General features: G+C 40.6%; 1 protein-coding gene across 11 annotated transcripts in view; it reads left to right on the top strand.

The window, feature by feature from the left end:
• TENM3 (teneurin transmembrane protein 3) overlaps window positions 1–25,303 on the top strand; it is a 1,359,158-nt gene that overhangs the window by 1,096,099 nt on the left and 237,756 nt on the right. The window contains exon 1 of one of the 11 annotated variants that reach the window (XM_064511004.1): window positions 25,013–25,140. The exons of 8 other annotated variants lie outside the window; for them this stretch is intronic. The gene's annotated coding sequence lies outside the window, so the exon portion shown is untranslated. Of the gene's footprint in view, window positions 1–25,012; window positions 25,141–25,303 lie in introns of those variants that run through there. 2 more of the 11 variants (XM_064511008.1, XM_064511005.1) reach the window with 2 other exon arrangements.

Raw genomic sequence — 25,303 nt, forward strand, 5'->3', positions numbered from 1 at the left:
TGCTAGTCTTCAGCTAGCCGGAGGTGCCAGCTTTCTTTGAAGATTCGGTGCTGTTCCTGTGAAAGGGCTGTCTGCGTCCCCCAGAGCCGCGTCCGCACAGACACCAGCAGCAGCTTCTGGCAGAGACTTGCTTCGCGGCAATACGTGCCTTCCTGCAGGCTAGCAAAAAAGGCCTTCAGCATGGCAGCCGCTTCTCTGACTGGTAATGGACGGGTATACTTTGCACGGAGTCTCCTAGTGCTGCTTACAGTGCTTCTGGGCAAATATGGAGCCCACTGAACACGGATAATACACTAACAAAAACAAATTAATGCATAATTTAAAATGGTCAATATCAGCTAGCTTTGTGTGCTTTCTTGTTTGTTTGTATTTCTGTTCTTTCCAGTACCAGTAGCTTCTTTCAAGAAGCCACTCTTAGTCCACTAAAATGTTTTTTCATTGTTAGCTTGTTTGTAAACCTATCTCACCTGTTTTAGTGTCGTATTTTGAAAGTATTTTGAAGCCTCATATGAGGATATTTCTGTCCTTTTGGTGAGTAAATCGATTTTCTTCACTTTAAAATCTAAACTGCTTAGCTCACTTCCAGGTCCCTGTTGAGAAATGCCCCAGCAGGAGGTTCTGTAGAAGTGCTACCTTTTCAGAGGCTTAAAAGTAGACAAATTCAGTCTGGAAGATTAGATCATCAAAGAAATATAGCTTTTAAAACTCCACCCTGAATGCAAACTTGAGACTAGGTAGCTCGTATGTTAGTATTGTCAGCGTCAATTAAATTGTCAATAGGTTGTTCGTTGTCATATATGGAAAAATTTGGTGTTGAGTTGCAAGATATTTGCTACTCAATTAGCACTAGCAGTGGTTTGGCATGCCTGGAGAAAACGTTCTAGCTACCTGCAGTATGACACAGCTTTCTTTCTCACAGTCCTGTGCGAAAAGTTTAACTTAGAGTAGATAGAATTCAATATTTTGCCCCATTACTCTAGAAAATTATGATATATTCCTAGAAATCAGCAAGTGTGCCAGAGTGCAATTCTCTCTCCTACCGAAAGCTCTGCAGCTGTTTTTTTAACAGGTGGCTTTCTGTGGCCTGAGTCGTCACTGCCTTGTCCCTTCCTTTGCCACTTGGCCTCATCTGCCCTGCTAGGAGAAGCCTGCTCAAGCAGTAACATGCTGCGTCTGTATCATGCTCGCTTTTTGCATTGCACAAGTGTTAGTCATTGAAGATTTTGGCCCAATGTGCTGCTAATACCATTCATGTTTATGACTGAATTTAACTGAAGGAATTGAACTTTAAGCTTTAAAGAGATACTCTCAGACACTCATGCTTATAACTTATAATATGTCTGAACAGAAGTGTACATTGCCAGACTGTATAAAGCACAAAGAGAAATCTGAGAAGTTTTGAAGCATGGTCCAAACACAAATCCCCTTCATAGCAGTTTAAATGCAGTTATAGATAGAACAAAATCATGTTAAAATGTTTTTCCCAAGCTGCGTGAACAAAACCTTTATTGAGTTAAATGAAATCTGATTTGATATAAAAGAACTCATAAGTCATCTTTTAAGATCTTCTGTTCAGTGTCAGGAACTGTAGGTGTTTATACATTGTATAAAATAACATCTCTCCCCCCTCCAAGTTAGTCTTCCACCTTTTTTTTTTTTTCCTCTGACTAATTGGCTTTTCACACATTTATTTTATTGTACCTGAGGTTTAATATCTGAACTACTTAACATGTTAATTGATTAGTAGGGGGCCAGGCCCTGCTACACCTTTTTATCATCTGATTTTATAGGTCTATGTGCACCTAGTTAATCCTTCTCCTTTGTGAACCCAATCAAATTGCTTGTATCTGAAGTACCTGCAGTTCCTTAAAGCCACAGATTTCCACTCAAGATCTGTATTCTCATTATGGCTGATGATTCTTGCCGTTAGTTTCCTTTTTATGCAGTGTACTCCTCCAGGCCGTTGTTGCTGAAGGCATGTGAACTAGAGTATAAAGTGAAGATTTTCTTGGTGGTTGTTCTTTTAGAAATTAAGGCCTCCAAAGTCCTGTTTTTGTGTATTTGCCAGCTCTGACGTAGCTGCTGATTTGCTAAGCTGCCCTTTAGGAGCCTCGCGAGACTTGGACACTTTGCACTGCTCGGTAAGAAACGCTGGAGCACGTTTAGGGCTGGTACAGTTTTGTGTGGAGCCCCAAGGAGAGCTATGAGTGTGCGGGGCTCTGGGACGTTGTTGTATCAGCGTGGGCATATTTCATCTGTTTTTGAGACAGTGATAGAGGGGTGGCTGTGATATGTTTGGACATGGGTGGACCACACCACAGCGGCTTGCAGGAAGCCGTGGGGGTGGCCTGGGCTTGCAAAGGAAGAGGTATGGCTCCCGTGACACGGGAGAAAGAAACGGGAGTCATATATGGAGTGGGGACAGCATGGCGTGCTAAACTGGTTGTTATTTTTTTCCTTATGAAAATACTGCCTGTTTTGAAAAAATGAGGGTACCTTAGACATGAGGTAGCGTAGTTTTGCTTCTTCCTTTTCTAATGTGACTTTCTAGGCCACAAAAACAGCAGAAAAAAAAACTTCGTGCAAAAAGTGCCATTACAAAAAAGCACCAAAAGAGCTATAAAAAGGTTTCTTTTTCCTTTTTTTTATAGGAGGATGTGAACAAGAAGTCAGAAAAAACATATTTTAACATTTTGATTTCAAATTAGTTTACTGATTTAGGCAGCTGAACTTAGTTTTGGAAATGGGAAGGACTGCTATTTCATAACTTAAAAATGTTATTCTTTTCCATTGTGTTATTGGGCAGTTAATTCTACTTAGCAAACAGCAGAAAAGCTGAGTTTAATTTGAAGCTCCATTTTCTTTTACAAGCACTCCTCGTATTTTTCAGGCAGCAAGGCAGCGTGGACGCATTCATGTAGCTTCCTCCCCACTAAGTCTGCTATATCTGTCTTTGGTCCTGGCTTTGCTCTCTTGAGTTGTCATGGGCAGAGCAGGCAGGTTACTAAGCAGAAGGTTAAAGGTGACTTGCTGAAATGGAAACTGCGTGAGCCAGACGTAATATGAAAGGACAGGGAAAACCAGGGAGGAGTCAAGGAGGAGAGAACAGCAGTGGCGTCTTCTGCTATCTCTTCGCTGAGGGTGAAGCCTGTCTGCACGTTCCTGGGTTTTGTTTCACTTTGCCCAGCATATCTATTTCAGCACAGATTATTTGTAGGTGTTTGGCTAACGTCAGACATAATATTTCCCTAGCTATGATTTGCATCTTAGTCACTCCTGTAATATTTATAACAGATGAATGCCATAAAGGTAGCAGGGATTCAGAGAACTAGGTGGGAAGATGGTGTCTGTGTGCACTGAGCGAGGAGGTGGCGAAGGGCCCCGGTTCGCGCTGACCCCAGCGGACAGAGCCGCGTGCTTGCAAGCGGCACCGGGCTGCCTTGCCACTTCAGGTGCAGCTGTCTGCCCGCATTAGCCGGGAGCTGCACCCGGGCTAATCGGCCCTGTCAAGAGGCAGAGCAGAGCGCTAACGCGCTTTGATGCTTTTCAGCTCGGAGGTACTCGCATACTTGCCAGGTCAGGTACTTTAGCACCCGTACACAGACATCCATCCTTAGACGTGTAATTTGAAAAACAGGCTTGTAATAAGTGGAAGGGAGCCACGTCTCTCTTTTCTGCAATCTGCAGTAAATACTTGAAAGGAAGTTTTTTGCTAAGCGTGTTTGTCTTAAAGCTTGCTGTGGTTTCTGGAAACAAGAGCATCCAAGAAACTTTAGAACTGAGATGCAAGTTGCAGATTCGTATTGTCATCTCATTACTGTAAACACGCTTATATGGGTTACTTGATGATTATTGTTAGTTTGATGATTATTGTTAGTGTCCCACTGATTTTATCAGGAAATAAGATTTGCTTTCTGTATTGCAATTTAATAAAAACTAGGACATAAATACTAAGAATGAAAAACACCCTTACTGCTTTTATCATGTGATATAACATTTAGATATTATCACTTGTGTGTAAATAATATTTTTTCAATCATTAAAATTATTATTAGTGAGTAACATGTTGTGAAAAGGCATTGTAAAGCAATCTGCAGCCTTTCAACTGATTTCTTTCATGCCATTTCATCCAATTTAAACTGTTTGACGTTGTCCGAGTTAACAAGTTAATCTCCTCTGTTCAGCACCTATTGGTGGCAACCCATAAATCAACATCTCATCCTGAAACACTAAAGACCTCATTAAATCTATTTTTGTGTGAGTTAACAGATCTCCAAATTAACCTTTCTTTAAAAATAAAGTAAAATAAGATAGTAAAGGTCAGCCTTTTTGTATGACAAAGTTTGCTGACCGCACAGATTTGCAAGCATGATGGCACATTTGACTGCTTGGTTGTCTCATCATTTTGGCAGTGGTCTCTCTGATGCCAGTAAGGAATGCAAAGAGTCTAAATGTCCAAAATGTGTTAACTCATAGATTTTTTTTTTTTTAAGCAGGAAGTGAGAAATGAAAGAAAAACTATCTTTACATTCATTTTTTCCAAGAGCAGCAAATTATTGGAGTGAAAAGACTTCTGCTAATAATTTTGGGGGAGATGAGCTCATCTCTCCGTTCACTTGCCAACTCTCTGAACGGCAGTATAAATTTGCATTTTATGTTTGGCTTACTCCATTGATTAGAATTCACCTTCTTTTGCTAATAAGTGAAATAAATACAAATAAATAGGATTTGACAAGATGGTTGCAGAAAGATTATGCATGGAAAGCCATGTCTGTCTTGAGCATGGACTACTAACAGTTTTAAAGCAACTGACTAGAACTGTGAAAGTAAAAACTAAACACATATATATTAGAATTCATAATGATATTCAGCTATGCCTGAAAGTGTAGGAAAAAGTATTACTGAAAATTTATTTTATGTACATTACTTTTCCAGTATAGGATAGAGAAGATAATGTCCTTCCCACTGCACATATATAATTCATCTATATTATATAGAAAAGACAATTGACATTTTCAAAATTTATACATGGAAGTATCTATAAACAAAAGCATTGAAGTAACATCAAGACAGAAGAAAAAGATAAGAAAGTAGTCAGAATAAAAGTATAGATGGTAAGAGCAGAGAAAGAAGCATAGATGTTAGTGATAAATATTAATGTTATTAAAAATACTGAGTCGTGTATTATGGAGAGCTAAAAGAGATCTGATTATAAAATGTCAAATAATGGACAGTATATGATACAAACGCAAGGTGTAAGGTAATGTAAATTTATTAATTACACTGGTTAAAATTCCTGCAGCACTGAACCAGGTTCGTGACTTATTTATTTTTTATTTCAGATTACACAATTCAAATAATAGGCTTCTATTTACAGTGTGTTATATGGCCAAGGTGCTTTCTTCCTCCTTGTGTCACTACCTAATTGAACATATTAGCATTGGCTAACTTATCTGGGGTTTGGTCCTGAAAACCCTCTTAGTGTTGAACTTGACTGAGCATCTATGACATCAAATCACACCAGGGGACAATGCGAGTCATTGCGAGCTATCTATAATATCTAAGTGGCAAAAAGTTGTGTTATCGGGGGGACTTCAATGGAGGGATTATGTTCTGCATTTCTGGTGCTGTCCGTACTAAAATGACTCTGACATTTTAAAAAAATCATAGATAACTAAAATATTAGTGCAATGAATTCTGCATTAAACAACATATTGATTGATAAAAAGGAAAAAATTACAGTTAATATTAGTTTAGGTAAGTGATCAGATTGTTATGACTTTGTTAAACTCAAACAGAGTAAAATTAAAACCGGTGAATATTCTGTGTGTGTGTGAATAACTGTAATGTAAAATCTTTCTCAGTAAATTAAAAACCCATTTCACAAATTGAAAAAAATCTCTTATCAAAAAAACTGAAGGGAAGAAGGAAGGTTGTGCTGATGTAAGAATGTAACTGCCTCGGAGAGGAAGCAGAAAGCCCTGTTAAATACAGGCGTTTGAGAGAATACGTATTGAGAAACAAATGGAGCAGAGCGTAATTTGATGATAATGAGTACGTATCAGCTAAGAAATTAGCTGAATTAGCTGTTACACAAACTGACTGGGGTAGGAGGAGAAATTAGGGAGAACTTAGTGGCCAGGTTTGTATGGTTTTCTTTTCCTTCCTTTAATGGGGCAGATTTGGGGCCATTAAGGTGATGAGGAATAAAAGGAATCCTAACAATGTTAGCCTGCATCTAGACAGAAATAGAAGAATTTCCCACAATAAGGTGGAAAAACCTGAATATTCAATAAATTCAATAAAATATTTATCTTTTGTATTTGGAGGGAAGAAGAGGAGGCAAAAAAACAGTCAAATCGTATGATAAATTATATTTTTCTCTGGAAATGTTAAATTGTATCTATTAATACTGGATACTTTTCAAGCTCTTCAGCCAGCTGCAAACACTGATGATATTTTACAGTAAAGAATATTAAAAGAGCTGGCTGAAGAGTGCTTCCAGTTGTTAATGTTGCCTATGATGAAGTGTTAACATTGGAAAAAAATTGAAGAACTGAAAGCCAGTCAGTTTTGTTCCCCATGTCTTTGTGAATACTGATCATTTATAATTTACCTATGTAAGGCTGACTGTTTTTCTGATGCAAAAAAGGAAGAATGGATATAGGGTTCACTCATGTCAGTTTTAACATTAACATTTAACATTCAATGGAATTTTAACATCAAGACTAATTAGCGACTGAAGCCATCTCTACAGATTTATGAAAGATTTTCAATCACTAGGAAAGTTTTAATGATGCTCTTTTCTCCAGAAATTGAATTGGAACAGAAATTCAGTTAATGGCAGTGCTGTGGCCTGTGTTCTGTGTGTTTGCGGTGATATCTGCGAGTCCGGCTTGTGGTTGTAACGCACAAGGTGTGCAAGACCACAGACTGTGACAGGTGCCTACACCATCTTAGAATTACATTCTTTACAGAAAAGTTTTCTAATATCTTCCTTTAGGAAAACTTTTAAAATAATGTCTGTTTTATTTTTGGCAGCTGTCTGTAGGATGTTTGGTTAGAAGCATAGTTGAAATTGTTCATATAAAACTTTCTGAGATGGCGAGGAATATGATTTTTCTGACCATCTGCAAAATGGTGGTCTTACAGTAAAAATGAAATGAATAAAAGAAGGACTAGGTTGTTACTGTATTAATCTTTTTTTTTCTCTCTCTATGATCTTTTTTCTTTTACCCATAATAGAGCTCTAACCTTTAAATGTTCTGAGTTGAACAATTTTTCATGATCCAGCTGTCTCAGGATTGTTTTAGTTCAGTTTAATATTTCTTTTGATTCACTGAATTCTTTTCCAAGCTATTTATGGGATTTCACTCCTGCTTCAGACAGGGGTTAATACATCATGATTTGAATCATTATAAAATGATTCCAGTTGAATAAATGAATATGACCTCATTAGGAAAAACTCTTAAGGCCACTGGGTGCTGAGTTCTTTTTCAAAAAAAAAAAAAAAAAAAAAAGCTCTTTGATGTTACTTTTCTGTACCCCCTTCTCCCCGTAAAAGACAGACATGCCAAATCTCTGCTTCGAAAGATCCAGGGGTGATGGCTGATGATAGGGTCAGCTAAGCTGGTGCCCCTTGATCCTGAGCCCTGCCATGCCATGGTGTTATTCCCTTGTATTGCTACGGGCTTTCATGTGATTCCTTGGTGAGCTGGTTGAGGACAATGAGCCAGCGGAAAAGCGGAATATTATTCCCACCACCCTTTTTATCCCCCCACTCCTTTGGGTAGTTTTGTGAAGTTTTAATAGCCTGAGCTTGCTTCCTGCCAAGTCAGATGAACGGCACAGTTGACGCAACACAGGCGGCAGGGCTTGAGAGGAGACGGGCATACCTGCAACAGCACCAGATATTTTAATGTCAACTTTCAGGGAACTGTATCCTAACCGAAAAAAATGACTTTCCATCAGCAGCCAGCTGAATCAACTCACCCTGCAGGTGGGAAACCATGGCCCGAGGGGTGGCAAGTGGGACCTCCCCTTTTGGCAGCCACTAGCTGTTAGACTGGCATAGCTGTAACTGGAAACTATTCCAAGTTTACTGAAAAATTTGGAAGTGTCTGGTTTGGTTTTATGTAATCGAATTTGTGCTCCCATATGCTTTCTCATCATTCATCACAATGCTTGATTTTAATATTGCAAAATTATTTGTGAAGCAGAGGAAGGGTAGAAATTTCTTCAAAACCAAAATTTAAAAGTGTAAGTAGGCTGATTTTACAGTTTTGATCTGGTTCTTGGATCAGGTGGGTAAATGCCATTTACCAGAAGAAACGTAGCAGTCAGGTCTGGCAAAAGTTATTCCTGCTCCCAAGTGTCACTTGCCCATTTCCTTTATTGACTGCCTTTTGTGTCTGTTTAACCATGTTTCAGGTATTTCAGAATGACGCTTTTGATTCCACAACCTTTCTTAGCATTGCTGATGTCCATGTAGGCTCCCAGCTGAGGGGATTTAACGAGTTTTGTTCATTAAAACACAAGGGAGTTGTGTTACGCTTCGGGTCAACCCGATGATGTCAGGATACATCTGAGGAAGAACAGTTCATTCTGTTAGCTTGTTTATGCTGGGAATGGTGTTGATTTTCAAGCCATAGAAAGAATGACTGACTTCAGCCCAGTCCAGTTCAGTAGCCCCGTCTGCATAATATGGCTTATTACGCAGTCGATCCAGACTGGGATGTAGGAGCTGGAGAGAAGCAGACCTGCTCAGACACAGGTAATATCCAAAGGTTATGGTTCTGCTGCTTACCCAGATATACTCAGGGTATTACTTGGAGAACAGGGTCCAGATGTCTTCAAGATGGGCCTGCCTGAGGTATGGGGCAGCCTTTTGGTTTCCCAGAAAGGAGAGTTTTGTTAGGGAGGGCAAAGGACCTAATCTCCTTGCAAGCTGCAATCCTAACTTCCTAGGAAGTCTTTTAGCTTTGGCTTTTAGCGCTTAGCTTGGTGGTTTATGGCTTTCAGGGTTACTGCCTCCTTGTGCTTCGGCAGTTCCTGAAACACCCATGTTAGAGAGGAGGTAACTTTACCCCGTGTGCTACCCAACCCATATACGCTGATGAATTAGGAGTCAATGCTACCACATTTGGAAGCAGCAATGAGTGTCATGAGACTGATAACACTTGCTTCATTTTCTTCATTGTTTGCCATGGCTTTGGTAAGGAGAGAATACATGTTAGCGGTTGTACTTCCAAGTATTTGCAACTGTAAGCAGAGGTTTAGAAATCAGTGGTCAATAATATGTTAGAATGAGAACATTATGCTATTTGTTCTTAGTTATAAAGTATCAAATTAAAAAATAAGCTTGTCTTGAGGTAATCTCTGTTCAAAGAATTTTACTGGTGGGGCTGTGGAGTTTGCTGGAATGTGCACTGAGTCCTGAACTTAAAAGATAATAGCCATTTACTCTGCAGAGTGCTTTTGAAAGCTATTTCTTCCCTGCTAGTTTTGTCAAGCCACAATAATCATTTGAATTTCATCTGAAAGCATCCTTGCCTTTCCCCTAAGCTTTAACTCTCTCACAGGTTTTATAGTTGGAAAAATGAGTGGTCTAGCTCTATATTGTTGAGAATTAAATGCTTCCATTTATTTTAAGTCTAAATTTCAAAGTTAATAAATACAAAATTAATAACTTCAAAATTAATAATACAAAATGTGGTTCAGAAAGTGATGAATTTTGTTCTCCAGTTCATAATAAATCCAGGGATAAAAAGACACTGCTACAAATAAAACCTTTCCTCTTATGATTTCAAAGTTATATATTATTGCTTTATACATTTCATTTTCTGCAAAAATATAAAATTGACCTGTAGTCATTACTTGTATAATCAGCATAAGGGCTCCACTCTGATTAAAATCCTGTGAGTTGGTCTCTGTATGAAGGTTTGGAGCGAACTGAGAACCTCCTTATCTCCTCTAGGAGGATTTAGGATGTCATGGAGAAATCAAAGCTCGCTCTCTGAGCTCGGCAGCCAACTGCTGTAACATGCCCAGCGTCACTGTACGGTCTTGCTATTTCCTCTGGATCCCGCCTTCGCCCGCCTGTGCGCGAGGCCTGAGCCGCTCCGCGTGCAGGAGCCTCGCTGCCCTTTGTGTGAGGCTGTACAGCCCCATCGCGCGTGGCGTTGCATGGGCCAGGGCTTCTCTCCAGGTACTGCATTGCTTCAAGGGGGTTTCCCATAGCAGAAGAAAAAAGAAAAAGATGATGTAATTCAGCAAGGAAAGGAATTCCCGTGTTCTCCCGGAGCAAGCAGAGTGCCCCGTACACTTGATTATACTTACTTTTTGTTGTTGTTCAATGTGTGGTACCCTTGGACTCTGGAAAAACACATATATTTTAAAGTATCTATTTCTAGCCAAATATGACCTCAAGTCAGCAATAGTGTTTGCAGCAAGGTACATTTGGCTATGAGCTTTCTCAGTGACATGAAGTAAGAATTGTTATCTCATACAGTGCGCCTGTATGTGCTTGTAAACCAGTAGAGCTAAGTTAGTCGTTTTTGTATCAGCTAATCATACGCTCTTGTAAGTTCTCCAGATATGTCACTTTGTATGTTCTCTTTTTTCCTGCTTCCCTTGTTATTCACAGGAAGCACAGGCTTACCCATCAAGAATTGCACTGTTACACTGTTTTGTAAACTGAGGAAATCTGAACTGTTAGGCTGTTATTTATACACACACGTGCGCGCGCACACACACACAGAGGGAAGAAATAAAAATGAAGATTCAGATTACTGTAATCTATTACTGTATAGATTATTATAGTCAATGTTCTCCATCGAAATTAACACTTTTCATTGGAAACTTAGTGAAGCATGAGGAAAGATGTATAGGGGAATCTAAGGTGTTCTGTAAGTTTTCTTATCTACTTTTAGGCTGCTAGCTCACAGCTGGATTTATATTGCTTTATTTGGCAACTCTAGGCACAAAAACAATAGGATTGTCAATGAACCACATCTTTAAAAAAAAGTCTCTAAAACAGTTTCCATTTCTAGGATCACTTGAGCACCACAAGAATGTGTATAACGAAGTGTGTAGTTAAACACGCAAAGAATTTCGTAACAATTATGACTGAACTTGTTTCTCTTTTTGATGAGATGGTATTTTGTTTGGCAAGATACTTTAATGTTAAGAATAAATAGATAAAATTAACTAAAGCATAGATAAGTGGTAAACTTGGGATGAGAAATGGTGATTCAACTAGGAAGCTTTTCCTAGGCTGCAAGAAATGAAAATGTGGAATCACAAAGAAGCCGGGGCCAGAGGGGACCCCCGGAGCTCATCAGGCTCAACCTTGTGTTGAAAGCAGAGCCTTGGATTGGGTTATTCAGGGCCCTGTCAAGCTGAATCTTGAATTTCATTTCAAGAAAAAGAATTTCATGAATTGAAATTGAATTTCATTTCAAGGGAGGTCCCACCACTTCTCTGGGCAACCTATTCCAATGTCTAACTGTTTGCACAGCGGAAGAATTATTTCTTGATATCCAGACAGAATTGCCCCTTAAGTAGCTTGTGCCCGTTGCCTCTTGTTCCTGTCTCCGTTCACCCACGAGAAGAGAGCAGCCATCTTCTCTGTAACCACAGTTCAGGTACTGGGGGACTCATCAGCTCCCTCCTGAGCCTTATCTCCTCTAGGCTGCACCAACCCCTTTCCTTCAACCTTTCCTTGTGTATCAAGTTCTCCAAACCTCAGATCACCCCGTTGGCCCTCCACTAGGTGCTCTCCAGTTGTTCAGTCTCTTTTGAACTGGGGGGACCAAATCTTTGATAGTTTTCCATAATCATTGCCTTAAGTGTTTTAAGAGGGCAACGATTATGACTTCGTGAAAGCTCTCAGTTTGGTGTTACCCAGTGCATGTTACTATATACGCTGTTTAAACCTGTGACTTCTGTAGTTTTTCTGTATGTCCTAAATAGATTATAAGATTGTATTTATGTTATCTGAAGACATCTACATTTTGGTGCAGTGCTCAGCAGAGTTAAAGCATTTTCATTAGGTATGTTCATGCTTTTTCTTTCATATTTTATATGATGTAGGTATTAGGGAGGTTAAAAGAAAAAAAAGGCAGGGAGGGGGAGGAACTATTCAGTTGCTCTCTGATGTCCTCCGCAATTCAAAACTGCTCTTGTCAACTAGTGCTGAATTAGGAATGGTGGTTTTAAGTAACCAGCTACATCTTAGAAAATATTTTGAAGCACCAATACTGCGTCAGTAGGTTTGTCTTTTGGAGTTGAATTGCAATCCCAGAGGATATAATAAAATATGTTTTTCAAGGGAATCCAACAAACAAAATTGTGCTATCATCTTAAGACAATGACTGACGGCATTTGTATTACTTAGATATCTTAAACTCTGATGTTCCCTGACTCGCATTAACCTCTTTCACGAGGATCACAAATCTTCAGAGGATCTCCTATATCTAAGTAATTTACTTTCTGTCAAACACACAAAACAAATCTCAGAAATACTTTCTGTTAAGGGAGAAAAGGAACTTGGAAAGGAAATCTCTGTTGTGGCTGGCCCTGCAGTTACTGACTGTCCAGATCAGACAGATGTGAAAATCCTTGTTTCAACATCCATAACCGTGGTTCGACTGATTCCTGGTTAAACACATTAGCTCAGTGAGTCCCTTATGGTCTTTGCAGTAAGAGAAAAAGAAATCTGATTCTGTCACAAGATCCTGATAGAGATTTTTTTGTAATTACATGAAATAGGTCAGGGTAAGATAAAGCTGACAAATTGTTAAGTTTGTCTATACAGTTACTGGTGTTTAGTTCTAGCTTCCTTTAAAAAAATAAGCAGAAATCCCAGGCGACAAAATATTTGTGAAAGTTTTTACTCTTCTTTTTTTTGCTGGACTTTTGTTTCTGTAACTACTTTCTTAATTGTTGCTCTTACTCCTTTCTTATTCCTTTGCCAGGCTCCACTTCATGGAATCTAGGTTATCCTACTTCACTTATCGTTCTAGATTTCCTATACAGCTACTCCATATTTCCTGTTTTCTAACAAGAATCTTTGCTTCTGAGTAGTTCATTTTTAACTTTGTTAAGTTAACGTGTATTTCTATGGTGTTAGAAATGGTCCTGTGTAACATTATCCTAAATGGTGCAGGAAGGCATTTTTATCTATGTCCTTTCTCTTGCTTATGAGTTCATTTTGTCCTTTTCCTGTACAAGAACATGCCTATTTTGCCTTACAATGTAATTATTTTAAGTCTGCATTCATGAATGGGTTTGAATCTGACTCTGTTGGCCCTAGAGAGTAGACTTTGAGAGCTGGGTAAGTCTTATTTAAGGGCATATTTTGCTAGAAACTACCTGCATGGAAATGCCACATTTAACCCAAAATCTGCAGGAAAACTCTGCAGCACCAGATACCTGAAACTTCCTTTCCAATAAATAATTAAGAGCTAGAAAAAGTCATTTGGGATTATACCCATGACTTCATTTTAGACTGTTTCTCTCTTTTGCTTTTCTTCTGTATTAGGAGAAAATACATGTATACATGTATTTGGGTAAAGACTGTTTTTGACAGTGGAGTAAGATACAGAGACTTTCACCACTATGAGGAGAAGGGTTAAATTAAATACATGCCTGGGTTGAAAATGGGTGGGAGTACTTCAGCAGTGACCTCCGTAAAATCAAGTGTTTAAGCACAGCCCTACTTACACCAGTTAGTGACGGTATCACCAGACCAATTACAGGAACATCCGGGTTTATCAGAAGTCTCAGCAGAGCAAAGCCCAGAGTTATTCACTTAGCCTAGAAATTACAGTGTCTCAAATTTGGGAAGGAGATGCATTTTGAAGGCCACTCTGAAGAGGACTGTATTGCCGCTGACGTTATTGAAGCTGTACTGTACACAAATGTAATTCTAGTCTCTGAGGCCATCAATCTGGCATCTTTCACAAGTAGTGATTTTATTATAATGTATAATATAGTCATATCTTACTGAGGTTCTTTTATATAAAAAGATATGTTTATTTTAAATTGCTGTTAAAATAGAATTAGGGCATAGACTGCTAAAAAGTTGTTAGCTCTGTAAGGGCAGACTTTTGAAAGCCGTTCCATCAATGTACAGTGCTGAATTCTTTTATTGGAAAGTTTTGGCTGCAGTGCTGGGACATATAGATACTACAGTCCCAGAAAGCTTGCCAAGGAAACTGGGGTCTGAGATGCAGGAAACTGTCCAAGATTAGGCCTCCAACATGCTGCATTCATTACAAGCAGCTGTGCCTAAGAGAAGGGTTTCTTTATACCATGTTACCAAAACCAGTGTGGCCTGTCACTGTCATTTTTGTACCAGTTTGCCGACCTGCTTAGAACTGCAGAAACATTTGGCCCCAAAGAGGAGGTGAAATGACTGACAGATGATAATTTAAGGGAATGTTAATGGTTACTGAATCTGTATCATGGAACTATGCTAAAGTGCACATATATGTGAGTTTTTATCTGATAAATCTCGCTAAGAAAACAAAGATCTTCTGTTGATTTAGAGTTTAAAATTTGCTGTGACTCACAGATGCATACCTTAAAACATCCATCAAAAAGAAAGGGGAACATGAAATGACAGTATTATTATTTTGAGTATTGTGGTTTCAAGTTACTGACATTTTCTTTTAAGATAAATTCAGATATACCTCCATTAGGGGGAGTTACACATTCATCGCTAAGTGCTCCAGCTTTTCGGAACAGTGTTTGATAGATTTCCGCTTCAGTGTTTTTGTGCCCTTTTAAAGGACTTGGTTACTGCTAGTACCACCTTGTTCCACTGTGGTGAGAGACATTTTAACCTATTTAGTCAGCATGCAAAAATTCACAGCAAAGAGCAAGGCCCAACATTATCAATTTCTGATGCTTAAGGAAAAAACTTGCATTAGTCAAATTATCTTTCATTAATTGGAGGATTTTCTAGAATGAAATATAAATGATAAGATTTAGAAAACAGAGCAACACTCTCTTGAGCAGTTTTTTTCCCTTGCCTATTCTCCTTTCTCTCCTTTGTGAAACTGCTTCTGCCTCAGGGTAATCCAGGAAATCTTATCGGAGTTTGTTTTGTTTACTTTGGTGCAGGAGAGTTTTAAATAGTAACGTGACCCTAGTGTTCCCTGTTAGCATGGGTGTTATCAAAAAGGCAAGAATACAGATCGACTTCAGCTGATAAGTTCTTCTGCTGGGATTTGGAGTAGAATAGTTTTACCTGAGGTGTTGAAATCGTATAGTTACATGCCTAAGCGCTGTCCGTGTTCTGGATAAGCTTCTGTACAGAGCGGATGGGGACAGGGCCCTCTCCTTCACACGGAGAACCGAGATCCATGACCAGCTGGGTTCGCGGTGGAATGGGCCCACTGCATGCGGATTTGCCCGACGGTGGTAGTCGGAGCCCCTGTGCCGTCCTGCAGCCCTCGGGGTGCTTTCCTCTGGTGGTCCAGCTGCAGGGAGCACTGGCTCCTGGGCAGTTTGAGAAGAGCTCCTGGGAGCCCACAGGAGTAGGAAAAATATCTCCAACATCTACAATTGTCTCGGATTCTCATATACCCCAGTGCAGACCTCGTCTCAAAATGGATGCCCATGTCAGCACGCTGCTATCCAGGACAGGGCTCTGTTGGGGACGGTTTTCTTCTCCCTTGAGTTAATCACAGAGGCAGTTGAGGTGGCTGGGCAAGGCAAGAGGATGATTCAAGGTGGGGAGGAAGGAAGGGGAGAGAGAAAATCTGATAGCAGCAATTCCTAAAGTTCATCATTCAGCAGTCACTGTCTTTGTATGGACAGCCAACTCATTTGTATATGTGTAGGTCATCCTTATTGAAGAAAAAAGCATTTGGGATAGTGGGCAGCAGACACAGTTGTGTGAGAATAATTTGTTTTCCAAATGTGGATTGAACAGCATTGGCTACATTAAATTTGGAATAGAGGTTTTTCTTGCAATAAAATTCCTAATACTTGTCTACATTTTATGAGCAGTTTTAAGAACAGGCTGTTTGCTACCATTTTGAGCCCCCTTCAGCCAGGTGCTGAATACATGTGGTGAGCTGAGTATTTCAATTCTAATGAAGCACAAGCATCCCCAGCAAACAGGCAGGAGGGAAGAGTAATCCCAGTATACGGGAACTTCTGGAATCTGGAGAAGGGTCGCAGATGTTGCTTGTTGCAGTACAACAGATCATGTGGAGAAGCCGCGGAAGGTATAAGTATGTGGAGAAAATATTTCAGGAAACGCTGTTGCAGAAAGCAGAGTAAACTCTCTGGCACAGTGGTAATGCTATATCTGCCTTTTTACAGATATTGAGGACAGCTTTTGCAAATTTGATTATTTTCAGGACATTTGCAATAAAAGCTGCATTTTTACTAAAGGCCCTTCTTATCTGTGACTTCTCCAGCAGGGCTGGCTCAGACCAGCTTAGATGTTTGGCCTCAGTATTGATCCAATGACATTGGCACTTTCAATTCTAAGTGTGGCTCCACTCTTTCTTCTAGGTTTTCATGTTTCACTTCTTCGCCTATTTCACTGTTAACGTGTAAACACAAGGTGGCAGGGAAGAGAGGGGGAAAAAGCCTTGCCCCTGACTCGCACTGATTCATCAGGACTCTAAAAGCTCCTGTGAGTCATAACCATCGGCTTTTGTCTGTGTCCTCAGGATACACACACTGTATGTAGTTTCTTTATTTTCCTTGAGAAGTATCTTTTATGCCTGATATTCAACCACCTGCTCGCATTTTCAGGGCTCTTGCATGACAGCATTCAGCTGGCCTTGAGTTCCTCCTCTGGGCAGAGGATACCAGGGCTCGCGAGTCTGGCAGCACTTGTGGGAAGGTCTTTTCTGAACGGCACTGTTAGCGAAATCATTGAGACGATGGAATTAGGAAATGATAGCGGTCGTGTTGGTGGTTGTGAAAACAGCAGCGGCACGGTAGAACCGAGCTCTGTGATTTCTGGAGCTGGTTTGCACCACTAGATCCGTGGCAGCCCAACATCTGGGGAGTGGAGTGCGGGGCAAATAAATGGGGTTTGGCAAAGCAGCAGAAGGAAGACAGACGTTAGGTGCTGTTGCATAAGATAACTTCAGTATAACGTACTGTACTCAGGAGGCTTTGCGACAGTCAGCACTCCTTGAAAATAACCTGAGCCCAGGTGATTGCTGTGTGGCCTGGGGTGCAGATGCATGGCTCTGCCTGGTAGCACAAGGTGAACAGACTCACTGAAACATGGTTAGCACACCAAAACAGTCCTAAAATACGGGTAAAATGAAGGAAGAAATATTTTCTTCTTCTTCCTTCTTTCTTAAGTACACAGTAATTTTAAATTCTTGATACTGTCTAAGCCCTGTTTCTGAATATGCCACATCTGCTAGTATTGAACAAAATGATTTCAATATTTGCCAGCCTGCCCAACTTCTAGCAAGTTTGTTGGGTTGAATGGGGAAAATGATTGCCTGCTTTCTAGGAGAATTAATACCCAATAAGTCACTCCAAAGTGTGCCATAAATGCAATTCTGGATGCGCTGCAGCACTTAGTCTTGTGCCTAACAACCCACTACCAGCAGGTATTCATCATCTGGCCATAAGTCTACTACAGGAAAGTTCATTAATGTAGGCAGTTCTGAGTGTATATAAAGTGTATATAAAACTATTCTTACAGCTTATGAAAACCTTTCCTCCCCCCCCCTTTCCCCCCTTCTTCTTTTTTCCCCTCCTGGAGAAGGCAGTTAGGTGTATACTTCACAGCAGCCTGCAATACCTTTTTGATATAAACCCTAGCTAATATTTTGGAAAGCTTTTATTTTTAATGTGTTATTCTTATAAACATTTTGTATACAGACCACTTGTAGGGCTGTGCCTCACACCAGGTGTCAGAGTAGTGTGAAATAATTTTTATGCCACCTTTCCAAGGCAATGAGTGTCATATAGGCACACACAAGTGCAGACACAGTACTTTTAGAGGAACGTTCTCAAACTGTACACTAGAAATCTGTTTGACAGACTTACCCAAAGGATGACAGTTTTTTCTGATCTTGCCACAGAAGCAACTGTGTAAAAAGAAAATTTGGTCTGGTGTTTGGGTTTTTTCCCCGAGGAGTTATGACGTAAGAGGAGGGAGGAGAAGCTGTAATTACGAGAGAAGGAATGGTTTCTTTCTACTGAAGAAAAATGAAAACTCTAACCAAAATGATAGAGTGAGTTTTCAGTTATCTATCCTACACAGAAAAGACAAAATAGAAGATGAGGGACAGCAGCAGCTGAACCCACAGTCGCAGCCACATAGTTTCTGTAATGATCAGTAGAATACTTATTCGAAGAAATATGTGAAATATTTTCTGTGGGAATGACAAGGATGTAGATTTGCTTTGTACCTCTGTATCTGAAGTAGCTCGGTAAGGATGTGATTTTGTAAAAGTAACTTGGATTTTTTTCCTACATTGATGGGAATGCAAGTAAGACTTTCCTGCAGCTACGAGGTGGTACCGTCGTCGTGAAGAAGAACAGAGTGTTTTTCCGAAGAGCGTGTTCTCTTGTGCGGATGGCACTGCTCCGCTGGCGGTCTTTCCCGACTCTGAGATGTACAGTGGGGCAGTCTTTTCACAAACGCTAATTCTGTTTCTCAGACCTCTATACAAAACTATTTTACTCTAAATAGATTGTTTCAAACAGCTTACAGAGACCTCGTTTATTATGAGATGTCCTCTGTCTTACATGTTTACATATCAGATTGACCTCTTTTCTTTCCTCAAGTTATTTTTCTTGTCGCTTTCATTTGCAGTTGATACTTTCCTCTTTTTCTTTTTTTCTTACAAAAGTGTAAATTTTTAATTAAAAAAATTCCAATAATCCAGGGGGATTTAGAACTGTGGACCCAAGTGTTAAATATATGTCAAAACTTAGTCAGTTGGAAGCTGCTTATTATGAAGATTAGACATGCAGTCTCCAGTTTGGGAATAGGGCAAGCATTAGCTGTGCAAGCAACTGCTTCTTCGCTGCCTTTTCCAGATAAAAGCCAATGAGAACGAGTAGCAGCTGCTGGCAGGGGTTTCTGAAAAAATGGGAAAGCAATATGAAAAATTAAGGGGGGAAAAGTGTTGCAACTGTGCATATTTCAATTTTTAGTCGTTTTCCCTTTAGGGTTCTGGAGTGTGGTGATGCGCTGAAGTGAATCTCTCAAGACACAGACAGAATCCAAATTCACAGCAAGTTCAATTCACAGTGAGATATAAGGCTCCAATTATTTGGATTTTTCTTTCTTCAGTGAAGGGTTTAAACTTTTTCCTAAAATAATGTTGTCTTTTTTAATTGGGTCAAAGTGACTTGAAAACATTGGAGCTTTTTTTTTTTTTTTTTTTTAGTATAACAGTTTTTGTGAAGCATGGCAATAGCTACTTTCCTTTTCTCCCCTTCTCCATTTTTAGAGGAACTATCTTTACAAAACGTCTATCTTTCTCTCAGATGGGTCGTCATCTAATCTGCCAGCGCTGTCATGAGAGAGTCTTCCTCCTCATCACTCAGCAGTATTATAAAATAACAAAAACATTCATGCTTCGGGTTTTCCAAGGACTGCATTATTCGTTCAAAGTGTATGTGTGCTTTTTCTCTGTAGTCTACAGGCTGGCTGGTATTTACCTGCATTGGAACACAGAAATGTATTGGTGAAAAATAACTGAAACTATTTAAATACTATGAAAAGTGATCAATGTTGACGTCTGCAGTAATTCAGATTTTGGAGATCAAGAGATTGAATTTATATAATGCTTGTAAATATAAACTTTTCCATACTTTGATGACAGAAAGTACTGTAGAGTTTGAGGATTCTGAGCAGGGCAGTATATTGTTGGATAGCAAAATGCTAAATAGAGTTATATAAAAAAAAATATCTTGCATTTTTCTTTTTTACCTTGCCCGATATTGCATTGAGCTCACTGGGAAATTTGTCAAAGGGCAGAGGAACATTATTTACTTCAAAATAAATGTTAATCTACAGCACAAAAATATCACAGTAGAAAAATTGGGTGGTTCTGTGTTACTTCTTGGGAAAAAGACAACAGGTTGTCCACTTACATCAAGAAAAGTGACTTATGTCAACTGTTTGGTGAAACAAAAGTGCAGTATTTTTATTGTATCTCTTGCACTACCTCAGATTCATCCATTTGCTTATAATACTTGTATTTTCAGTGAAGTACAGACCTGAAACTGCAAAATTCTTAATGTATTAAGGGATATTGGGGGAAGGGGTTGTAAAGGATGGAGTTAGGTTTTATTTTAGTTAATGAAAAGGAAAAAAATTTATTTTCAGATATGGTGACTGAATCTGTGATCTCATCATGGTCTCAGTCCATTCTCATTTAAATCAGTGTCATTATTGCATAAAAAAATGCCTTATCTTAATCTGCTCAGTTTAGTGTACTATTTAGGTGCTTCAGAATGGAATATATTTGCACATGTGGGAACAGATTATAACTTTAATCCTGCTGCTATTAGATAGTAGTCTTATACTTTTTATTTCTAGATAAACATTACTTTGCTCTTTTTTTAAAAAAATACATTTCCATCAGGAACTGGGAAGTTTAATTATAATTATTTTACTGGATTTATATTAGATTAGATTTATATTTACTAGATTTATATTATCAAGTATTATTTTACTTGATTTACTTGATTAATAATTTGTGAAACAGACATGAGAATGCATGCTGCTGTTAGAAGTGATACTTTTCCTGACAAAAATCATCTTTCTTTTACGTGGTTTTTCAGTTTGATAATTTAATACCTTGCTTTTTGTAGGGTAGGAAGAAAAACTGGTTCAGATGTGATGTATTTATACAGTGCAGTTTCAGCTTCTAGGTAGATACTCGGTGCTTGCTTGTTTGTAATGCACATGCAGACAACAGTATTTCTGTCAAGTGCATGCAACGTTTCAGTACAAGTAGAAATATAACACTAATAAACTATTTATGATAGGATATCTTAACAGGGCACTTAGGCTACTATTCAAATAGGTGGATTAGTATTTGGCTAAAAAGGTGTTTGTTCCTTTTTAATAAAAGCCACTGGTCATCATTAATGATGATAAATAGCTGAAATTTTTATTCTGATGATGAGAAGAAGGAAGGATTAGCAATCAGGATAGGCCTCAGAAGACTGCCATCAGTTTTTTGCTTTTGTGGTATTGACAAGTCCGCTGGTTCTTGTGCCTCCATTTGCCACATTGAGGTGGGCATAAGAGTTTTCTACCTTTGCGTGGTGGGGCTCGGACAGGGTAATAGGCAGGACTGAGTCGGTATCTGGAACAAGATAGCGTCGAAGTGGCAGGACCCCCAGCCCTGCAGCAGGACACGGGTCTGGGATCCCTGGGAAGCGTAGCAGCTAATGGTGGGCAAGGAGCACAGCTCCTTGCACCTGGGATTTGCTGGTCTAATGACCATCCCCATTCACCCCTGTGTAACCTCTGAAGCGCTTTCTAGGTGTCAGCTTGAAGTGATTGAATTCCTGATGTTTTGGTTCTCTGTGATAATACTTATCTTCAACAGAGAGTGAGTACGGCTGTTGGCTGCTACCTTTAAATTCCCCCAAACCTGATGCAAAACCAAATTAAAATGCAAACACACAGATTGCTTATCATTATGACTAAGCTGTAATAACCCTCTCTCCACAGCCAAGCCGTAGCAGCCAATTTTAAAGCTGAAACAAAGGCCTGTCTCCAGAAACTAACCACACTCACAATTCTCCCCTGTTTGCATACGCTCTGGAAAAATATGAACTATGCAACATGCTATGAAGGCCATAAAATTTGAGCTCTTCTGGATGAGGGAAGAGGAATCAGTTCCAAAAGCTCCAAGTTCCCACAAAGAACATCCTGTTAGCAGTTCCTCTCTCTTTCATACCAGCAAGGCCCCAGCTCAGTTGTTTTCACTGATCTAAATTGTGACAATATCACAGAGAGAGAGAAAGAGGAATTCCTTCACATCTGTCAAGGCCAGCTGTGTGGTACCTTTCAGTCCTGTAAAAAAAAGCAAGTTTTCAGGTGACCCTGCCAGTGACCTGAAAAGGCCACTGTGACTGGAGTTCGGCAGGGGATGAGTCTCTGTTGCCCCCGAAATGCAGCTTCCAGTAAGGAGAGTAAAAGTGGCTTCAGTAGTGATAAATATACCTGTAGATAGCTGCATGGATTAACACAGCTGTAATTTATTCCACATTAAGGAAAAGGACCATAAGGAGTTATTAATAAATAAAGACTGAAAGGGGTTGAGAGTCATTGGTTAATACTCTACATAACTTACTGGAATAGTTCTTCTGACCAAATAAGTACAAAAATAAGTGTGTCTCTATTTTCCTATGAATGAAACGTTTATGTTGTTTTACCCCACCTATCTCAATGTTTTGTTTGAGCTTTCTGCTGTTTGGGTATGAACAATGTTGGTGTAAAGTGTGATACCTGTGCTGGATTTTGCTTCACCCACGTTATTTGTCTATTCTGTATAAATATTTTCCAAGGTAAACATCTACATTTCAGATGTTTTTAGTGTTGAACCTAACAGATTTCATAAATCATTTGTGCTGGCAGTAATGAGACAGTGGAATCATAGCACAAGGGGCTTCAAAGCAAAGGAAATTTCCATTGCAGCAGGCTAAAAATTAGGAGAAGGGGATCCACTGCAGTGACATCCAGGTCTGTTATGGGCGGAGGGATCGGGCAGAGCTGGGTAAAGGAAGACGGTTGGGGCTGGATTAATCAAAGGGGCAGAATCCTGCTTTTTTGGTACTCTGCAGTCCTCAGAAAGTGAATGCACAGTTGCGCACGTTTATAGAAAAACAGTATAGAAGGTAGAGGTAGGTAGTCAAAGATAGCTTTCTTTCTGGAAGAGGGATAGCTAGATAGCTCAGGCCTTCCACAGCCTCTGGCTTTTGGAAGACCCAATGTCCTCCTTCCTGCTGAAGTTGGTGGGAGTCTTCTGTAAAGAGGGCATAACTACAGACACCCTCTGCAGAAAGTGATTGTCACGTGTTTCTCCTAGACGCAGGCTCTGCACGAGGTAATGCCTAGCATCCACTTCCCATGCCTCTCTCTTTCAAGATCTGTAAGGATATGTGCCTGAATTAATTACTTATTTAGCAGGTTTTTCAATGGCAGAAAGCGCTTAGCCATAGGTATTCCATTTGAGCAGTTTGAAAAACAGTATTTTCATGATCTAATAACCCCCTTTATTACAAGTACTCTTGGAAGAGACAGAGCATATGAGTGTTACCGTGGCATCGCTAGACTTGCTTCCTTGGCTATACTACTAGTTCATGATTTCATCTCATACTTCTCTTCCTGGCCAATGTCACAGCTATTGCAGATGTGAGGGTCTTTCCAGAATTTGGACTGCAAAAAGCTTCTCGTTTCGAGCACAAACCCCTGAAATTTGAGTAAAGCATAAACCAAAGGTGACTGTATGATGGCTTTTCCTCTACGTTAAGTCAAAGAGCATGTTATCTGTTGCATATCTAACTGAAGAGCTTCTGTTCAAGAGGTAGTATTACTGCTATTACTTCTGCATTTTTTCAGTATCTTTCCCCACTGTCAGCCAAGACTGCCATCATCAGGATCAGGCTACTTAGCTTGCTATTTCCTCCCCTTTGGCAGAATTCAGCTCTTCAGTCTATACGGTCTTTGCTTCTCTGGAAAGTTGCAAATGAGCATGTGGACTTTCTAATTTTGTAAGCTTTTTTGAATTTTATTAAATTACTCATGAATAATACATCTAAAAATATGTGCTTGTATTGAAATGTTCTACATAACATTGTTGAAAACTAGCCTGGAATGGTATTATTTTCCCTGGAAGTGTTATACAGTCATTAACAATATCGTTATCAGATTTTTGGCAAAATGTGGCTTCTAGTTCTGGTTAGATGCTGTGATAACTTGAACTGTGCCAGCAACAAGTCATGTAATAGGATGAGGAGAGTTAAGAGTAGTCAGTACTTGGAAGGGTCCAATGTGAGAAAAGCATGATATGAGAAGGTATTAGGAGCTGCTACGTGTATCACGTGACTTGCTAAGCCAAGTCAGAAAAACATTCTTGGCATGGTGTTAAGAATGACATTGGGGACATCATTATGATAATCATTAATCATCGTTATGATATCTTGGAGGAGGTGTATGCCCCACAGGGGGTGATTAAAAAAAAGAAAAAAGAAATTTCTGATCCTTTCAGTAAGGACAGGGGTGCTAACTTCAGTTTGAGCACCAACCAAAAACAGAATATTCGATTTTGAATGTGTACATTTGCATCTGCTTGTTTTGTAGTCATCTACTTGTTCTGACTATATAGTGTTTCGGAAATTAATATAAATGCTGTATTTTTGGCTATTATTTGATAGCTTCGTCTGACGGTCATGATGCTTAGGGCATTGCACCTGATTCTGCGTCAGACTGGGATGAAACTCTGAAGGCTTCGTTAGGAGTGGACTTCATTATCGGTCGTCAGGTAGCCTGTTTTGGAGGGCCTGGGTTTGTTATTTTCTCACCCATGTAGATACAAAGAAAGACTACCTGGCTGGGGGCAAAGCGGGGGGAGGTGGCTCCGTGTCCCTTCAAGCTGGGGGTTTGGCTGATGGGACAGGGCCGCGACGCCTGCGCTGCGGGCCGGGGCTGGGCTTTAGAGGGGCTCGCCGTCAGCCCGGTGCGGAGGCATCACTCTCCTGCTCGCTGTTGGAAATCGGGCGTGATTCCCGAAGGCGACTCTGGCCTCTCGGAGAACAGACTTGATCTCATTTCGGTGAGCGTCTCCCAGACTTCGGCGACAGCTCGTGCGCGGGGAAGCGCCGCAGACGGGTTCCTTCCGCGCCGTGCGAAACTCCCGCTGTGCGGCCGGTGCCGAGCTGCGGGAGGACGCGCGGCCCCGGGACGAGCGCTCCCGCGCAGCCCCGCGGCGGCGAAGGGGTTAAGCGCTGCCGAGCCCGCCCCCGCCCCTCGCCGGGGAGCGAGTAAACACGGCGCCGCAGCCTATCGCGGCGGCGGGCTGCGCGGGGCCGGGGGCGAGCCGCGCTGCGCCGGGCGCGCCGCCACACACGGGGCCGGGCGGCGGAGCGGCGCGCAGGCAGCGCGGCGGCCAGGTGGGTACGGCCGGGTGGGCACCGCGGGGCGGGGCGGCCGCGGGGAGGTGGCGCTCAGCCCCGCGGGGCGGCGGGGGCGCCGCGGGCCCCCTCCCCGCCCGGCGGCTGCGGCTGGTGGCGCGTTGCGGGGCGGCAGCCGCGGGCTGCGGCGCTGCTGTGCGTG

Source organism: Dromaius novaehollandiae, chromosome 4 (genome assembly GCF_036370855.1).
Source record: "Dromaius novaehollandiae isolate bDroNov1 chromosome 4, bDroNov1.hap1, whole genome shotgun sequence".
NCBI lineage: Eukaryota > Metazoa > Chordata > Aves > Casuariiformes > Dromaiidae > Dromaius > Dromaius novaehollandiae.